Here is a 15,701-nt window from a genome sequence, read left to right as displayed (position 1 = left end):
CGCCGATTATTTGTATCATGTTATCAAAATTTGACAGGTATTTAGCTGATTTATTAATCTTTAATAACGTGTAAGCTAGGTATATAATTGGCATTCGGGTTTTACTCGGTGAATAATAAGTATTTCAATTCATTTGGTCAATTATTTATGTCGTCTGCATTCTAGTATTTACGTCATAAATATTAACCTTGATAGACGCTCAGCATGCTAATGAACATATTTGTTTTTGAGCCTTATTACCTCATGAAACACATTTTTCTAGCGATGGATGATTTCAAATGTTGTCATTTGACAACATTGTAATGATAGTTAGGAACAAAACATGTTCAGTTTAAATTTTTGTTTATCCATGCAAGAACCTCCTTGCTGTTATTTCCCTTTGATTTGTAGCCGACAGGACGATGTTTCTCGGACCCTGGCTAACCCGCACCTTAAATTCGACCGTGGCATACGCTCGTAAAGGCCTAGATTTTAACAATTTTAATTATCATATTTTGTTGGTCGTTCAAGATTTGGAAAATAAATGAATATAGTTGGTGTTAAACTTGGTGGGATATAAGTGAAAAAAATGTGGATAAAAAGGGGGAGGGTTATACAGGTGCCCTCTAATCCTTGATGATAATTGACTAAGGGTTTGATACCCAATAGATTTGCTAGAAAATTCTTTAAAATGGTGCAATGCTGCCTTATAATTGAACAGTATTGTTCTTGTCTTCTGATATAGTACTGTTACTACATGTAGCCGTCTCGTTTTGGTTGTCATATATGCATATGGTTTGTCAGGCTAGGTCAATGAAAGCAAAGAAAGAAGTCTGACAAAAAAAAACTCTCTGTAAGTAAGAAAATTTAACAATAGACGCACGTCTATTTATCATCATGCTTATCATAAAAATAACAATCTCCTTATTATATTTTCTAGATGACAACTCAGCAGCATTGCCAGAGGAGAGTGCAAGTAATTCCCAGGACCTGTTTGATACCCCTCCAAGCCAACCACTTTCCCAATCTGAATCGGAATCAAATCTTAAGCCAGTACCACTACTACCACTTCTACCGGCTGTAAATATTCAGGTGCCACGCCCAGCAGATGCAGTAGTTGAGCTGGGGACTCTAACAGCAAAGAAAGCAGAAAATCCGAAGAAGAGGTTAGCAACTGCTGATGATGTTTATGGGCTTCAGGAAAAATTTCAAATTTGCATTTATTTTAGAAATATACCAGAATAATAAAAAACGAATAACATAGTATTGTCTTATAATGAATGGCTCTTTGTTAGTTTTAAGACTGTCATTACTCTGGAAAATGAAAAGATAAAAATCAATTATCAATACTAACAAAAGTTGACTTTTTAGGTCCCCATCGATTAGTTTGTATCAAACAGATGCAGATCGAAGGGTCTAGGTACCCGGTCGATCCCCTCCCCTTTGTGGTCAGTCAGTACCCGCTTACAAAAAGTTCAGGATCTACCACTGGTAAAGGCAATGATGTGAGACCGTGTATCGATCTTAAATTACACTAAATCAACATCTTTATGAAAATCTTCTAATATAAATAATTTTAATTTATGGTCTTCCAGCTGCTAGCCAAAGCAAGTCAACAAGTCATACATTTTATTTGTAAATATCAATTTCCTGCAATACTTCTGTAAATTCCACAAGAGTTTTAATGTATACAGACACATATTAAGTTATATGTTAAAATATTCATATGGATGTGCATGTATCATTTTTATTTCAGGTACTGTATTTGAAGGGTGAAATGGAAAAGCAGACAAAAGAGATGAGGAATTAGACTTCCAGATAGAGTTGTTGGAATTAATGAAACAAGACAAAGACAATACACTATAACATTTTCTCAACTTTTATTGAATTAAAATATTTATTTTTCTTATCAATTAACAGTTCTTTGCCAAACAGTTTTCACTTGACCTCGACCTCATTTTATGGATCAGTAAACAAGGTTAAGTTTTGGTGGTCAATCCCATATCTCAAATACTATCAGCAATATTTCGAGTACATTGGGTGTATGGAAGGACTGTAAGGTGTTCATGTACAACTGGCAGGTGTCATTTGACTTTGTCATCGTTTCACTGGCATGGTTCATTCGTCGATGTTTAGTCTTCCTGGTTAAGTTAAGTTGATGTGACAGTTGTAATATAGCTTTACTATGTAAATCAATTGTGTCTGATTTTATGTGATTTTATGCCCTTTATGGGCCCTGTAATTTGGGAAATAAAAATATTCTATTCTATTCTATTCTATTCGATACTTAGGACTATCCACATAATATCAATGCTTAGTAAAGAAGGCTAGATATTTCAGCGTGTGTACTCTTGTTTTTATTCTGGTTATGCAATTATTTGGTTTGTTTATATTCGTTCTTATCGTTTGCTTTACATGCAGTGGCAAATATTTCATGCATGTTCATGATGAGAACAAATGTACAAAGGGTACAATATCTATAATCAGACCCCTCACAGGATTTTGTAATATGCATGGCGTTACACTATATCCATACAACGCAATCATATTATATATCCCCTTTCCAACCGGAGTATTTACACACCCACCAGTCTATGAAAGACCCACTTTTCGACAAAGTGAAAAAAAATCCAAAGGATGACCTTAAATGTATACCTTTGGTAAAATGTCATTCAGTGTACAATTAACAATGAGATAATGTTAAAAAAGCGTGACGACCTACACCTCGTAGTGCCAATAACTTATATTACCGCAAGTGAATTTATGAACTCATTATTTGCTAAGCCTTCCATTCAACATCTCGAATGCATGTGTTTTGAGAAAACATAACTTGTATTATTTATCGCAATTTTATATTTGATGAAAAAATTAAGACTCTTGTGTATTAAACATTTATTTCAGTTGAAGAAAACTCTTGCGAGATGCTCTCTAGTGTGTCTACCATCCTGTTCTCCTTCAAAATTCGGAACTTGCACTGGTTGCTCCTGCTCAACATGTACACCACAAACGTCTTCTAAAGGTTCATTTCCTGTTAAAGCTTTGTTATGTAGAACAGCACAAGCACCAAACACTCAACAGACTTTTTCTAGTTTCATTCTGACCTGAAATTAATAATTTCATAATTATGGGCAGGAAAAAAAATTGTTTCAGAAGTGTATTCCCATCTTCAATATTGTCTCCTAGAAAATTACCCATGCAGATATCCACTTTATTAAAAAAAATACCATGTTAATGGTTATTTACACTGCATTCTAAAAAAAAAACCAATACCAATAGTTACTTAAATAACAGGTTCAATATAAACCCTATTAACTGTGGCTCTTTCTGTAACAATTGTCTCTAGTTTTAAAGAGCTACCATTGATTTTTTATGGGGATAGTGTCCCTTGTATCAAATTTTAAAAAGTCAGAACAAGAGTTTCGAGTAAAAAAGAGGCAGGATGACAATTTATGTATGAAAGTATGAAAATAAAAAGGCATTTTCATACTAGCCATCCGCCTCAAACAATAAATAGTATCTCCCTAATTAGTATCCTTTTTATAATTAGTTTCTTTTTTGTGTCCCTTTTTACTCAATATACGTTTTTCTACATGGCTGAAGTTTTTTTTTGCATTTTATGTATGAAACTGCTGAGGTTAATTAACCATTTTAGCTATGCATCACTATATAGGATTACCCCATTGTTGAAGGCTGTACAGTTACCTATCGATGTTAACTTCCAAGTAATTTGGTCTCTGGTCATTGACAATCAAACCACTTTTTTGTTATCATATTTTAAAGTATTCTATAATTATTTTTACCTCAAAGTGTAAAACATGAAATCTTCTCTTTTAGATTCCAAAAGCCCTTTCAATAATGGATCTTGTACTGGAGTGTGCTCTATTAAATCTTTGCTGGTGTCTTTCTCTGGGATTTATATATGGTGTCATGAGAAAAGGGCGACATGCATACCCACTGTCTCCTAGTATCAAACCGTCTGCAAGTCCTCTGTTATTTGTCTCCAGGTAGTGACATAGGTTTGATGTGTTGAAGATGTGGGAATCATGGGTTGACCTGGCCAATTAGCAGATATATTGGTAAATTTCCCTGAAAAAATATTAAAATAATTTAATTGTATGCAGAGTACAAATAATGTTACAGGTAACTGCAGCTTGAATAAAGGTCACTCAGTCTATTGCTACTTGTGACTAATAAGAGGGGGTATAGGAACTTTATCGAGACTCTAGTTAATAATTTTTGTTTTCAATTACAAAGTGCAACTCAATTAGAACTAATCTAATTTTCATTGAGGCTCATTGAGGTCCTAAAAAAAATGCATACAGATGATTGAAACTATTAGTATATTCAATAATTTTATAATTTATGAATGTTCAAAATCGTTTTCAGTGAAAAATATATATATGTTTCCTTCAGTATGGGGAGGGGGGGGTCTGGATCCAGAAATCCTGTGCTTAAAAACACAAAATCCCGAGATCCAGAAATTCAAAAAAGTATTCAAGGATCCCGAAAGGGTCATTCCCGAAATCCCGAAAGGGTGTCATTCCTGAAATATCGAGCTTAATATAACACCTGATCTCGTACAGAAAAAATACAACAGTACTATTATGCTTTCCTGCACCAACATTAAGTAAAGATTAGAAATAGCACATATAAATAAGTCGCACAAATAACCACACTGTTTAGAGTGACAGGTGTGCGGTCTTATTTGAAAAGATAGCACACAATGACCCGATCGTCTATCGATCACTTGTAATATTTGGGTCGTATAAGATCCGAGGGCCGAATTGTTGACTTACTGACGAGAAAGTTAAAGGGAGATAATGACAAGGGTAAACAAATAAACAGACGAAGAGGATATAAACAAATTAAATAAGTACCTTCGGAATCACACACAGCCTGCACGTTTATACTATGGAACCCCTTTCTGTTGACAAAAGCTGCCTTGTCCTCTGATGGCCCATGTATCTTGATGTGTGTGCAATCAATGCACCCCAAAACATTTGGGAAGTTCATTTGTCTGTGGAAACCACACTTCATCCTGTTTTTAGAATTAATGTCTTTTAGCTACTGGATGAAGTTGTCTTTCACATCAAGTAAAGCATTGATTACATCATTCACTGCTCTAGATATAGTTGTTTTGTCGTAGCCCATTGTATCTCCAATTACTTGTAAAAATGACCCAGAGGTATAAAACCTCAAGGCTATGCATAGCTGTTGATCCACTGTTAGAGCAGTTTACTTTGCTGTAGATCTTCTCAATTTATCACCCACAACATTGCATATGTAGGCTATAGAGTCTCTTCCAAACCAATATCTTATCCTCATTTCATTGTCAGTCAAATTGTTTAGATGTGAAACCATTCCTCTGAAGATTCTCTCTTTTCTTTGCCTATGTACCGTTAACAGAGCAGCCATATTATCAATTAAAACGCTTCGTTAAGTATGTAACGATGGGCTATAGCAGCGTTCGATTTTACAGAAGTTATCGACAGTTTAACGTTGCGTTAAATCTAACGTAGAGATGAACAACAGGATTAACCATGCGTTAAATTTTAACGAAGCGTTAGCATATTTTAACGACAGCGTTAGACTTAACGACAAGTTGAACAACCGGCCCCAGGTTGATTCCCTTAAAACATCTTGTAAGAAAGGGTTAATTAGGACAAAGTTCGTATTGTAGTTGGTTTTTTCTAAGCTGTAAAATTCTAGCAAAGACAGGATATAGGGACGAACATTTCTATGGTACGATATTCAATCGGGCCGAGATTACATATTTTAATTGAGCGCCATCAACAAATTGTGGAGAGCACCTGTTCAGAATTCTCGCATATATGCATGGAACAGTGATGTAGATTCACAAGAAATGATAGGGTTAAAACCTTTTATTTATTCGCATATTATCAGGGAAAACGCAAATAAGATTGAATAACTTTTCAAGAAGGTATAATTACATTTCCTAGCATGCGGAATTTGTAATGTTTACATTGTCACTGATTGTGAGGGCAAGGTCAAAATTTAGTACATTTAAGTGCATAAACATCTAAGGCGATGCAGACGATTTGATCATTTAAGAAATAAATATTGGTTAAATACCTTTCAAAAATATGAATAACTATGAAAATATCATTGTATAGAAAGTATTTGGGTGACAATTTAGCACATGAACAAGAACATACTTTATTTCAACAGTTTTCAACGATAATTTGGGTCCATAGTGATATCGGCGGACATCAATTTTTGCCTCTACATCGATGTTATTCCTTCAACTAGTGCATATTAAAAGCACAACTGTTAAGAAATTTCCAGAGAAGGATCTACAGAAACTTTAAATTGATAAGACAAAATATCACATACCAATAATGCAGCTTTCTACACCTCCTATGCCCTTGAAGGAAGCAGAGTCCTTACACAGATATATGGTCCTGTTCACAGCAACACTCACTGCCTTAGTCTGTGGTCCACCACCTGTCTTTCCATGGTCTCAGCACTTCCAAATTTGTCATTATTGACAGCAAAATTCTTTTCCACTTTATCTTGGAGTAGATTTATTTCTGCTTCCGAGAAATTCGGCTTTCTTTCCCTTGTTTTCTTGACACAAGACTGGGTACATGCACTAGCAAAAGGTAAGTCGGCCATATTTGTTTATGGGGGAAGTTCAGAAAATCTTAATTATGGGATAAGATAGCCTCTAAACCATAGTTAAAATTTAACGACAAGATAAGATTTGTTAACGGTCACGTTAGCTAACGCTATTGTTAAATCAACTTGAACAACAGTTTTTTAACCTTCCGTCAAATAACGCCACGTTAAACTTTTTAACTACAGGTTAAGGCTAACGCTACTGTTAAGTAAACGACAAGTTGAACAACCGGCCCCTGACCATCATAAGTTATATTTATGAGTTCAGTATCTATATGTCTTTCGAGAGAAAAATAGGCAGGGAATTGAATATTCCAAGCTGACTCATTATATATTGTGCGATTGCCACTGTGACCAACGACTGAATGATGTACAATGTATGGCTCTGTAGGCTTTTTAAACAATGAGCAAAACCCATACATGAGAGGCACCCCACCCCTTTCTGACAAAATAGAAAACACTATTCAACGAATTGATTGATTGAATAGTGTTTAACAACGCTTAAGGTAATGGTGTACGATTACATGGTGGTCATGTTTTATTGGTGGATAAAGGTAGCGTGTCTGTAGAAAAAAAAAGTTTATTGTCGTTAACTTAACAGTTTATTTACGTATTTTTTTTATTCAAATAGGCGAGTAGCACTTTTCTACTACTATAAGCTATCAATGGATAACAATACTTAGAAAAACAACACTGTCTACACGCTGGCACTTCCGAGTTTTCTGTTTTCACGGTTATAAATAGATGTAAGTTATTATATACAAACTAACACGATGGATGGTTTCAAATTCTGTTTTTTTTTCTGAACATTTTACACAGAAAAATTGCAGTCGAACTTTAGCAAGTCTTCAAATTCAACAGTCAGTCACACACGTCAAAACGGAAGTCCCACTTAAGCACGAGTTTAACTGCATCAATAAGTCCCACCCCGCCAAAAAAAGTCTTACTCAAGCCAGAGATTAACAACAGAAGTTATTCCCACGCCGCAAAATATAAGTCCAACTCAAGCAAGGGTTTAACTTCATCAGTAAGTTCCACGACGCCAAATGGAAGGCCTACTCAAGCAAGAGTTTAACTACAGCAGTGGTTTCCACGACGCCAAATAGAATACTTACTCAAGCCCGGGTTTGACAACAGCAGTGAGTCAAATGCCGCAAAATAGACTACCTACACAAGCAGGGATTTAACTACAGCAGCGGTTCCCATGATGCCAAATAGAAGTATTACACTAGCAAGATTTTAACTACAGCAATGAGTCTCACGACGCCAAAAAGAAGACTTACACTAGCACGGGTTTAACTAGAGTAGTGAGTCCCACGACGCCAAAATAAGTCCTATACAAACAAGGGTTTCACTACATTAGTGAGCTCAACGACGCCATACAGAAGTCTCACTCAAGCAAGGGTTTAAATACAGCAATGGTTCTAACGACGACAACTATAAATCATAATCAAGGAAGGGTTTAACAACAACACTGAGTCGCACGCCGCCAAATGAAAGTTCTACTCAAGCAACGGTTTTACTACTGCAATGATTTCCACGACGCCAAATAGAAGTCCCACTCAAACATGGGTTTAAATACAGCAGTGGTTCACACGACGCCAAATAGAAATCCTACTCAAGCTAGGGTGAACTACAGAAGTGAATCCCACGCCGCCAAATAAAAGTCCTACACAGGCAAGTGTATTACTACAGCAGTGGTTCCCACGACCTCAACAAAAAAGTCCTACTCGAGCAAGATATAAACTACAGCAGTGAGTTCCAAGCCCCAAAATGGAAGTCCTATTCAAGCAAGGTTTAACTACAACAGTGGTATCTACGACGCAAAATAGCAGTCCTATTCAATTACGGGTTTTACTATAGCAGTGAGTCCAACGTTGCCAAATATAAGTCCCACTCTAGCAAGGGTTTAACTACAGCAGTGAGTCCCACGACGCCAAATAGAAGTCCTACTCAAACAAGAGTTTAACTAAAGCAGTGAGTTCCAGGATGCAAAATAGAAGTCTTACTCAAGCAAGGATTTAACTACAGCAGTGGTTCACAAGACGCAAATTAAAAGTCCTGTCCAAGCAAGGGTTTAACTTCAGCAGTGGTAGCAAAGCCGCCAAATATTCGTCCTACACACGCAAGGGTTTAGCTACATCAGTGGTTTCAAAGCCGCCAAATAAAAGTCCTAATCAAGCAAAGTTTTAGTTACAGCAGTGTGTCCCACACCGTCAAATAGAAGTCCTACCCAAGCACGGGTTTAAGGGGGCTCCTGGGTATAAATGAATATTTGTTTTCCTAATATAGGATTTCGCTATATTTTTTCATAAATGAACTTTATGATATACTTAAGAGAAAAATGAAATAAAAAAATGGAGTCACCATTTATTTAAGCTAAAATCTGCCTCTGGAAGAAGCATACATTTTTGTTAATGTCCTTTTTTTCTGTTGAACCAATAGGAGAAAAAGAGGAAATATCGAAATAAAAAATAACCTAATATATGAAATCACTTAAATTTTACAATAATTTAATTTATGTACAGCTTATTTGAAAACAATAATAAAAAATGTAGGTCACCGATGAGTTGAAAAAGATATTTCAAATTTAAGGCCAAACAATGGCATTTTTGCACCAAAAGGAGATAATTTGGAGCTTTTTCAATTTTTAAAGTCATCTGGGGCCAAACCAAATCATTTTTTTGGGTTGTTTTTTGTACCATATCATAAATTAACAACTAGTAGTGTAATAAATAAAATTTGTAATTAAAAAATTAAGGTTTAATTTTTTCCTAAAATTTTTGTACCCACGAGCCACCTTAATTACAGCATAGAGTCCCACGATGCCCAATAGAAGTCATACTCAATCAAGGGTTTAAATAGAGCATTCAGTAACACGACGCTAAATATAAGTCCTATACAAACAAGGGTTTAACTACATCAGTGAGCTCAACGACGTCATATAGAAGTCCCACTCAAGCAGGGTTTAACTACAGCAGTGGTTCTCACGACACCAAATAGAAATCCTACTCGAGGAAGGGTTTAACTACAATACGGAGTCCCACGCTACCAAATAGAAGTCTAACTCATGCTAGCGTTGAACTACAGCAGTAAATTCAAAGCCGCCAAATAAAAGTCCTACAGAAGCAAGATTTAACTACAGCAGTGGTTTCAACGACGCCAAATAAAAGTTATACTCAACAAGGACTTAACTACAGCAGTTAGTTCCATGTTGCTTAATATAAGTCACACTCTAGCAGTGGTTCCCACGAAGCCAAATAGAAGTCCTACTCAAACAAAGTTTAATTACAGCAGTGATTCGCACGACGCAAAAAAAAAATCCTACGCAAGCAAGGGTTTAACTACAGCAGTGTTGCCATGCCACCAAACAGACGTCCTACTGAAGCACGAGTTTAACTACAGCTTTGAATCCCAAGACGCCAAATAGAAGTCATACCCAAGCAAGGTTTCAACTACATCAGTGGTTATCACGTAGCCAAATAGAAGTCCTACTCAGGCAAGAGTTTAACTACAGCACTGAGTCCCACGACGCAAAATAGAAATTCTACTCAAACAAGCGTTTGACTACAGCCGTGAATCCCACGACGCCAAAAAAAGTCCTTCCCAAATAAAGTTTAACTTCATCAGTGGTTGCCACGACGCCAACTATACGTCATACACACGCAAAGGTTTAACTACATTATTGGTTCCAAAGCCGTCAATTAGAAATCCTATTCAAAAAAAGGTTTCAACTACAGCAATGTGTAAGACGCCACCAAATAGAAGTTCTACCCAAGGATGGGTTTAATAACAGCATAGAGTACCACGATGCCAAATATAAGTCATACTCAAGCAAGGGTTTAACTACAGCAGTTAGTCTCACGACGCCAAATAGAAGTCCTTCACAAGCACGGTTTTAACTAGAGCAGTGAGTCCCACGACGCCAAATATAAGTCATATACAAACAAGGGTTTAACTTCATCAGTGAGCTCAACGACGCCATATAGAAGTCCCACTAACGCAAGGGTTTAACTACAGCAGTGGTTCTCACGACGATAAATAGAAATCCTACTCAAGGAAGGGTTAAACTACAACACTGAGTCCAACGTCGCCAAATGGAAGTCCTTCTCAAGCAAAGGTTTTACTACAGCAATGATTTCAACGACTCAAAATAGAAGTCCCACTCAAACACGGTTTTAATCCAGCAGTGGTTCACACCAAGTCAAAAACAAGTCCTACTTAAGCTAATGTTGAACAACAGTAGTGAGTCCCTCGCCGCCAAATAAAAGTCCCATACACGCAAGTGTTCAACTACAGCAGTAGTTACCACGACGCCAACAGTGAGTCATACGCCCCCAAAATAGAATTCATACTCAAGCAAGGTTTAACAACAGCAGTGGTTTCAACGACGCCAAATAAAAGTTATACTAAACAAGGGCTTAACTACAACTGTGAGTCCCACGACGCAAAATCGAAGTCTTATTCAAACTAGGGTTTAACTATAGCAGTGAGTCCCACGTTTCTAGCTATAAGTCCTAGTAAAGCAAGGATTTAACTTCAGTAGTTAGTCACATGTCGCCAAATAGAAGTCATACACAAGCAATGAATTAACTATAGCAGATGTTCCAACGCAAACACGGGTCAAATAGCATTATTGGGTCCCAAGACGCCTAATAGAAGTCATACAGAAGCAAGGGTTTAACATCAACAGTTGTTCCAACGACGCCAAATAGAAGGCCTACTCAAGCAAGGGTTGTAACTACATCAGTAGTTCATAAGACGCAAAATAAAAGTCCTACTCAAGCAAGGGTTTAACTTCAGCAGTGGTAGCCACGCCGCCAATTATACGTCCTACACACGCAAGGATTTAACTACATCAGTGGTTTCAAAGCCGCCAAATAGAATTCCTAATCAAGCAAGGTTTTAGTTACAGCAGTGTGTTCCATACCATCAAATAGAAGTCCTACCAAAGCACGGGTTTAATTACAGCATAGTGTCCCACGATGCCAAATAGAAGTCATACTACATCAAGGGTTTAACTAGAGCAGTGAGTCGCACAACGCTAAATATAAGTCCGATACAAACAAGGGTTTAACTACATCCGTTAGCTCAACGACGTCATATAGAAGTTCCACTCAACAAGGGTTTACCTACAGCAGTGGTTCTCACGACATCAAATAGAAATCAAACTCAAGGAAGGGATTTACTACCGTGGTGAGTCTAACGCCGCCAAATAAAAGTCCTACATAAGCAAGTGTTTAACTACAGCAGTTAGTCCAACGCCTCAAAATAGAAGTCTTACTCAAGCAAAGTTTAACTACAGCAGTGGTTTCAACGACGCCAAATAGAAGACCTACTCAAACAAGGGTATAACTACAGCAGTGTGGACATGCCGCCAAATAGAGGTCCTTCTGAAGCACGGGCTAAACTACAGCTTTGAGTCCCTAGACGCTAAATAGAAGTAATACACAAGCAAGGTTTCAACTACATCATGGGTTATCACGTAGCCAAAAAGAAGTCCTACTCAAGCAAGGGTTTAACTACAGCACTGAGTTCCAATGGAAGTCCTTCTCAAGCTACGGTTTTAAAACAGCAGTGGTTCACAAAAAGCCAAATATAAGTCCTACTCAAGCTAGGGTTGAACTACAGTAGTGAGTCCCTCACCGCCAAATAAAAGTCCTACTCGAGCAAGAGTTAAACTACAACAGTGAGTCTCACGCCCCAAAATAGAAGTCCTACTCAAGCAAGGCGTAACAACATCAATGGTTTCCACGACGCCAAATAAAAAGTATACTCAACAAGGGCCTAACTACAGCAGTGAGTCCCACGACTCCAAATAGAAGTCTTACTCAAATTAGGTTCGTAACTACAGCAGTAGTTCAGAAGACGCAAACACAAAAGGTTCACACGAAACAAAATAAAAGTCCTACACAAGCAAGTGTTTAATTACAGCAGTAGTTCCGAAGACGCCAAACAGAAGTTCTTCTCGAGCAAGAGTTAAACTACAACATTGAGTCCCACGCCCCAAAATAAAAGTCTTACTCAAGCAAGGTTTAACTAGCATTGGGTCCCACGAGGCCAAATAGACGTCATACACAAACAATGGTTTAACTACAGCAGTGGTTCCCACGCACACACGGGTTTAATTACAGTACTAGGTCCCACGACGCCTAATAGAAGTCATACACAAGCAAGGTTTTAACATCAACAATTGTTCCAACGACGACAAATAGAAGTTCTACTCTAGCAAGGGTTTAACTGCAGCCGTGAGTCCCATGTCGCCATTTATAATTCCTACTCAAGCAAGGGTTTAACTAAAATAGTGGTTCCTACGACGCCAAATAGAAGTTCTACTCAAGCACGCGTTTAACTCCTGCAGTGAGTCCCCCGACGCTAAATATACGTCCTACACACGCAAGGGTTTAACTACATCAGTGAGTCCCACGACGAAAAATATAAGTCCTACTCAAACAAGGGTTGAAACTACAGCAGTGGTTCCAAAGACGCAAAATAGAAGTCCTACTCAAGCAAGGGTTCAACTATAGCAGTGAGTCCCACGCAGCCAAATAGAAGTCCTACCCTAGCAAGGTTTGTTCTACAGCAGTGGTTCTCACGACTCCAAATAGAAGTCCTACTCAAACAACGTTTAGTTACAGCACTGAGTCCCACGACGCCAAATAGAAGTCATACACAAGCAAGGGTTGAACTACAGCAGTGGTTCCCACGACGCCAAATAAAAGTCCTACTCAAGCAATGGTTCAACTTAAGCAGTGGGTCCCACGCTGCTAAATATAAGTCCTACCCTAGCAAGGGTTTAACTGCCGCAGTGGTTCCCACGTTGCCAAATAGGATTCCTACTCAAAGAAGGGTTTATCTACAGCAGTGATTCCCACAAGGCCAAAAAAAGTCTTACTTAAGCAAGGGTTTAACTACAGCAGTGTTTCCAACATGATGTTGTTTATGACAACTGACTTCTAATATGTTGGTACAGTAACCCCCAGAATAGATTCTTACTTTACTTTTCAGTATTGAACCTTCTGGTACAATTTCATACATTTGTTATAAAGGTCCATTCACTTAAACTAAAGTTATCGACCGCAATCCTAATGTGTCTTTAGACAACAGCAGCGACATGATAGCATTACTCGAAAGCAAATTTCCTGTGATATGTTTTGATGAATCTATATTGAGAGGATGTTATCAGATTTGTATCTTTAAATGTTTAATCTTCTACAATAACACAGAAATAAATTATTTAATGTTAAGGAAGTTCTTACATATTTTAACATTCAGGGCTATACATGAACAATCACAATCTTATCATGATAACATGCACTGTTTTATTCAATAAACAACTGTGGCTTCATTAGCCATATGCTTGTAATGACAAGAAGATGTTCAACTTGCTGATTTGAATTATGAACCGTCTTTTGTTTTCTTTTCCGACCCAGGGTCTAGTTAAAGGACAGACAGGCTTGTGTGTATTTATAACTGAATTTAGCCGCACCAAATTATGTCATTCGCTTAGTCAGGCACATTGCGCATAAGAAGTTCAATGTTGTCTTTGAAAATTGCTAAACTCGGAAACTTACGGTAGGGTGTTCACAGTAATCCATGTCACTCTTTTGTTGTTTTATTCAATAATAATAGGAACTGAATTGATCACGTAATTATTAAGATTTACACATGACATTGTGTATGATTACAATGCATTAGATACAAGTGTATAACCTTTGTTTACCCGTACCTCAATTGTGTTAAGTGTGCAATATAAGGAAATATTGTACGGCTTATTGTAGCATTGTCACATATATTCTTCATTTAAGTATAGCAAATTTCTAACCTAAGCTATGGTTTTAAACCAAGAAAAGTAAACCATTGAATACTAAAGTACAATGTATTTAAGTAATCAGTTAATTTAGAAATAAATATGTGTATCTCAAATGACACACAAACCACATCCATCAGTGTTATACAAAACACACAGTACTTAACTATATCCGTCTTGACGTCATATGTTTCTATTGATACTTGATATAAATGTCATGAGAACAAACTGGAATATATTTTCTCATTCTTTAAAAGTACAAGTTAAAATCATTGTAATATGTATATTTATACATGTATATATGCACAAAACCAACATTGCATATAACATGTATAAACCATTTTGACATTGTAAAGAAAATACAGATATTAAAGTTGACACGTTTAATTTGCGTGTTTCAATGTACCGTATAGCGCAATATTTTCGAGGGTGTAAACTATCGATATTTTCATTGATTAAGGTATACACAATATGTTGGCGGTTATTATTGTGACAGATGCAAAACTCAAATATACCTTTTCATGTATACTTATATTTTGTCGATTATGATTTATCAAAAGCGAACATTTATATATCACTAAAAAAATTCGCTACACGGTTCTAACATGCACAACCCCTACTCGGCTAAAAAATATAATTGTAAAAGGTTTGTAAATCATTACGGCTGAATGTGATACTGGAGATAAATGCTTAGATCTACATTGTATGTGTATAACACCATGGTACCCTTAAATGAAATGTTTAAGTGTGTAATATAAGGAAATATTATACGGTTTATTGTATAATTGTGTCATATACAAATGTATACTATACATACAATTAAAGCAAAGTACTAACCGTAGCTATGACGTCAAACCAAGAATAGTCCACTAGCCATGTTTTTGGATACTAAAGTCCTATGTATGTAAGTAATCAGATAATTTAGAACAAAAATATGTGTATCTCAATTGTTTGACACATCTATCCATGTTATACAAACACAAAGTAATTATCTACATCCGACTTCAGGTCATATGTTTCTATTGATACTTGATATAAATGTGATGAGAACAAACCGGAAAATATTTTTGTCATATATAAGTATCAGCAAAAATGTCGTTGTAATATATAGAGAATAATACATGGCAAAATTCGTATCATATGTCGTATCATCCCGAGACATCAATATCAGCTCAAGGGCTTTTAGGCCCGAGGAATGATATTGATCGAGGGTGATATGGCATGTGATATGGATTTTGCCATGTATTATACGCTTTATCATATATTTCAACAG

General features: G+C 36.7%; 1 long non-coding RNA gene across 1 annotated transcript in view; it reads right to left on the bottom strand.

Annotated features, from left to right (window-relative positions):
• The window catches only part of LOC134700106 (uncharacterized), a 36,889-nt gene extending 21,498 nt beyond the window's left edge, over positions 1-15,391 (bottom strand). Inside the window, exon 1 of the long non-coding RNA XR_010103777.1 lies at positions 15,266-15,391. This is a non-coding gene — a long non-coding RNA (uncharacterized LOC134700106). The remainder of the gene's footprint in view (positions 1-15,265) is intronic.
• Between the last annotated feature and the right edge of the window lie 310 nt (positions 15,392-15,701).

The sequence above is a fragment of the Mytilus trossulus genome, unplaced genomic scaffold (assembly GCF_036588685.1).
Source record: "Mytilus trossulus isolate FHL-02 unplaced genomic scaffold, PNRI_Mtr1.1.1.hap1 h1tg000122l__unscaffolded, whole genome shotgun sequence".
In the NCBI taxonomy this organism is placed as follows: Eukaryota; Metazoa; Mollusca; class Bivalvia; order Mytilida; family Mytilidae; genus Mytilus; species Mytilus trossulus.
This window is presented reverse-complemented; position numbering and strand designations above follow the sequence as displayed.